We start from the raw sequence: 5,444 nt of genomic DNA on the forward strand, positions 1-5,444 counted from the left end.
AAGAATATGGTCAGTCAAATCGCTAGTATGCCTCATTCACGAAGCTAATCTATAAGGGGGGTATAAGGAAACTGCCTATAAAATGGTAGTTGAATGGGTGTCCACTCTCACCCACCGCTTCCTTGATTAGTGGAGGGTCATTAGCAGAACGGATTTGATAGGACAACTACATCTCATTAAAAGTATAATGTTATTAAAGAAAGTACTAGAACATTATTTTATACAATCCCAACTCTAGTTACTTTAGAAAAAATGTGAAAAGTATGCTAATCCATGAAATTGCACATAATGCTTTTTTGGTCGTTAGTGGAGCGTGTGTGGTTAACCGGCACACTAAAAGGTACTAATAAAGAGTAGTAATGGGTATCTCATAATTGTCATTTTGATGGAGCGTGTGTGGTTTACCGGCACATCAATAGTTAATGATAAAGACAATGAGGTTACCAAGCACATTTGCATGGTTATTCACATCATGTTTGTGATCCTCGACATCCCAGTCACAAATAGAAGAGCATAATCCGAGATTAAAACATGCCATTGAATAGTTTCATTGTATCTCAAAGAATCTAGGAGTTTCCAATACATTTAAAACTTAACCTTCTTTTTCGTTTTTCATGGTGGAAATTGGTAAATCGTCATTTACCTACCTTCAAATATTCTACAAATTGGATTACGGCATCCCTCTTCCAATTTGTGGAATGTTGTGTTGGATCCTAGCCTCGATGTTTCTTTTGGGTGTTACATCAAGGATTCTTATCAACTAACTTGAATTTTCTCCCGTTTTTGTAGATGTATGAATCTAACCATGGTCTTCCCGAATCTAAAGGAAAAAGTATTCCTGCTCAAAGTCTTTTCCACTATGAAGGTGAAAGATCAATCCCTACCATGTGGACTAACTTGATTCCACTTCCTCCACCTCCTCCTGTTGTTCTCCCAAACCTACAAGTTCGAAGGCTTGAAAAGTTCAAGCTCACTCAAGCCCTTTTGGCAAGTAAACACGAAGATGGGAAACCTGTGTGTGCACACGTCTTAGAGATGAAGTCACACATTGATAGGTTAAGCATGTTTGGTGTTGAGATTTCAAGTGAGTTGGCTGTTGACTGGCTTCTTCAGTCACTTCCTGAATCATATAGTGAGTTCGTTAGAGAATACAATATGATGGATCACGACGTGACCCTCATTGATCTCACCTATTTGCTTATAGCTGCTGAATCAGCAATGATTTGGCGAGCTGATCAAGCAAATTTGTCTGGTGAATCAAACTCCCAAACTTCAATGGACATTGAAAATGATGACATTGGAGATCCAGAAAAGGTAAACTCTGAGATAGTTCCTTGTATCATTCCAAAAGAGTCCATTTGCTTTTATTGCCAAGAGAAGGGGCATTGGAGACGAAGCTACCCTATCTACCTGAGAGATCTAAGAGATGGGAGAGTCTAGTGTTATGACTCCTCCTCGGGTATAAAATCCACTATCTAACTCCATCATGTTCCTATTCATTGATTCTTAATACATAATGTGATAAGATTACATTTGAATGTTTTGCAGGATCAGAGAAAAGAGAGGAAGCTTGATGGAAAAGCAAGACGAGTCTGATCATGAAGAAATGGATCACCGTCGCATGGATTCGTAGATCAGATTTTGAGCTTAGAAAGTTATGATAGATTTGTTAGGAATAAATACATAGTTTTTCAGTTGATTTTGCATTGTAAGGACAAGTTTTCCGCTGCTTTTATGAATAAAAGAAATTTTCGTTTGAATAATTATATATATATATATATATATATATATATATATATATATATCCTTGCAATGAAATCGTTATGAAAAATTGATGTTTTTGTATTATTAACAATAATGGATTTGATTCTTAATTATGTTATTTGTGGAAATGTCGAGAATTTACCAAATAGGGAGAGTTTCTCATCGCGCAAGTTTCAATTGGACAGAAACTTGGAATCATGCAACCTGGTTGCGTGATGAATGGAAAAAAATTTCATATTTGGAAACTAGACAAATTCTTTGACAAAGTGTCAAGTGAAGGACTAGGATATCGAGTACACTAGGTTGTGTGTTGATCAAGTCCACCACAAAATAGATAAGATATTTGTCATGATTTACTAAAGTTTGGTAAATATGATTATACTTATAAGATTAAGTGTAACTCTGAGTTGATTGAAAAAGTTTCAATGAATAGCAGAACGAATAAAGAAGAATCAAGTAGGCAGAAAGATAAAAGTTTCTATATTCTGAGAAGAAGGGAGAGTACCTTTTATTGTGTTTTATGATATGTCTTAATGATTAGGAACCATATCTCAATTGATCCTCTAAGTAAGTCTTAGTATATTGACATGCCTAAGAAGAGGAATAGAGAATTGTGGAAATCGTTAAAATCAAGAAGTCAATCATACTTCGTTCCAGCATCAAGTCTTAGAGTTATACTCCAAGATTGTGAATTAAGTGACAAGTCTCGAGAAGGTTTATAACACTCATCAAATGTGGAATTTTGAAAAGTTTTTTTTTATTCTTGCACATTTGAAATTGGTAAGTTGTGATGTCTTGGATAAGACAAAGACCAACTAGGAGAAATTTTGTGAAGTGTTTTGTCTTGATAAGAACTACACTGACTCTTGAATATTTGTTTTGTCGAGGAAAGTTTCCTGACAAGAGAATCATATATGTCAAGAGGTCAGTGGGAGTTTTAATGATCTTGAAAAAGGTTTCAAGAACAAATCAAGAATAAACCTTATCAATCATCACTAGCACACGACTTGAGGTTTACAGCCTATCGTGGATGACATACTCCTTTTCTGTGCCATTCCAATTGAGTTAATTATGCATGTGAGTTCTATGAGTTCTCATGTGAATGTATAAAGACAAAGCACCTTGATAAATGGAAAGTACATTGATAGGAATGAGTTGCTAAACCACTTGGAAGATATGGTGGGCACTCGTGTTACCATAAGGCAAGAAATCAAGATTAAGAAAGTTCAGTCCATATGAGTTTGGATTTGTCACAAACTTTGGTTTTGACAAATTCACATGGATAGGAACTTATACACCACAAAAATCTAAGTGTCATAAGATTACCTCCTTCATGAAAATGAATGTGAGGAAATGCTTTCACTAAGAGAGATTTTAAGAAGATAGCGATTGTGGAAATTGTATTCTCAAATTCGATTATGGTTACGGCATTCCTTTCCATAGTTCGAATTATGAGATTTGACAATTAGTCTGAACATTTGGGACTTAGTGACATAAGTTCTGAATTTGTCTAGACACACATATGAGCTTTCTAAGGCAAAGGTGTGTGATTTTAAGAAGCTTTGATAAAGGCTTATCAAAGCATTAGGTATTAGAAATATGAACTTAAGGAATTCAATAAGCATTGTTCTCTGGAAGTTTAATTGTTTTCTGAATACATGTCAAAGCTAGTGGGAGCATAAGTGTTATGCTGGTAAGAAAATAATCATCATATTAGTGGGAACATGATTATTATGGTAAAGTATTGCGAGTTAGCAATATTAATTATAGAAAACAAAGATTCACTTTGCAAAGTTGTAATGTTTGAAAAGTTGTTTTGCTATAATTAAAGGAGAGAATATTAAACTTCGTTTCAAAAATTCTAAAGCTTAGATCGAGAAACATTAATAAATTTAGTCAAGGATATATAATGCATTCTCAAATTCGATTATGATCACGGCATCCCTCTTCATAGATTGAATTGTAGGAACATGACACATAAAATATTATGGCAGAAGGATGGTAAAGTATCACGTCTTTATGTGAGACATTATGCATTGTGTACGATACGCTTCGGGTATAGGATTGATTGCATATGTTGTAATATTTGACCATTCTAAAATTTTCCAAATGCCTAGGGTATTAAGAGGGAAAAAGGATCTAGAATCGGTTCTGACTAAAATAATTAAACAACTATCAAAGGAAAATCGGAGGTTCACTCAGGATTTGTCGCTTGTGAGTAGTTGGAAGTATAGTAATGAATGGGCCATGTCGACATTATTATGAATAGATAAGATTCTATTAAGAATAAGTCGTCATATGGCAAATATGGAAATGTCTCCATATTGGGAGTTGGATGTTGAGAGTCTGTGTCTAGATTAGAAACTTTTATGCAAGAAGGATGTTCAAAGGAATGTACTTTGAATGTGAGACTTCACGTCTATGGAATTATCTTGTAACAATTTCCGATAGAGTACTTTGTAATTTCATTTGCCAAGTCTTGGTGACTTTTGTGCTGTGACTTTGCGAAAGGATCGTTGCATAAAATGTTAGAATCTAGCATATTCTAGTAGTTGCAAGAACCTTGTGTTCTAACACTAATAATAGGGATTGGGAATTGTGAAATGAGCATCATTGGAAAGGTTTTTCAATTGATCTATTTCGCAAAGTATGGACCATAGGAAAACAAAGTGTGCATGCTTGGAGCATGGGACAATTGTGGTTATAATTCAAGTAATAAGTTGATTTTCTGAAACTGTAAGCAATGAATAATGAGTAATCAATATGGTGTTTAAATAAAAGTGTTTTTATTTACGCTCAAAAGCTTTGGGGCCATATAGGATTAATATTATTATTGCGTTTCACTTTGCATGTTTTGACTTCCCGAATAATAAGATTATTCAAACTCCACAGTCGCTCGTACTTTTGGAAGTAAGTAGTGAATCAAGACTGTCATGAACTGGATTGTAGATTGTCTAAGGATAGACATGGCAATAGATTTGCTGCAACGTTCATGAGTACTCAGAAATTGAGATTTGAGTATTGGATAAACCCACGCTCAGAGTATTACTTCATGGAATTCATCACGAGTAATACTGAGACGATAATATCTATGATCTTGAAACAAAGATATATGAGTTGTAATTTGCAAGTCGGCTATACATTGGTGATACGAAAACGCATCAGTAACTTGGTGTTATAAAACGTATTGTCATTTATGGTTTTATGAGTAAAAGATACAAGCATATGAGTCAATGTTTATTCGTTCCTTTTGCCCTAACCGGAAAAGCGATATATGTGGGCCCCTCAATGATTTGGTGTTGACTTATGTGCTGGGCCCAGCCAGGACTAAATTGATGTGTTCGATTAGAAGTCCTATATCATCACAAATCAGAAATCGGGAAACATAGATTTTGGACAAAGATATTGATTGTATTCCATGTCTTATGTCTAGAGATATCTAGTAGAACGAAGGGTCATGTGATCTCTTATCTTAGGACTCGTAACTGATTGGGTCAGAGTTCGGCAGCAGCTTTTTGGAAGCTACAATTTGCTGGTCAAATTTAGAAGGCATACTAGCAATTATAGTTATAGACTTATCCAAGTGGGAGACTGTTGGATTAGGTGTCTAAGCCCATAACTATAATTGGTATGTACTTGAATTGATAGCAGCACAGTCCTTTTGGGTTGCCCTCAAACCT

Source organism: Lactuca serriola, chromosome 3 (genome assembly GCF_051521515.1).
Source record: "Lactuca serriola cultivar US96UC23 chromosome 3, Lser_US96UC23_V15, whole genome shotgun sequence".
NCBI classification, from domain to species: Eukaryota; Viridiplantae; Streptophyta; class Magnoliopsida; order Asterales; family Asteraceae; genus Lactuca; species Lactuca serriola.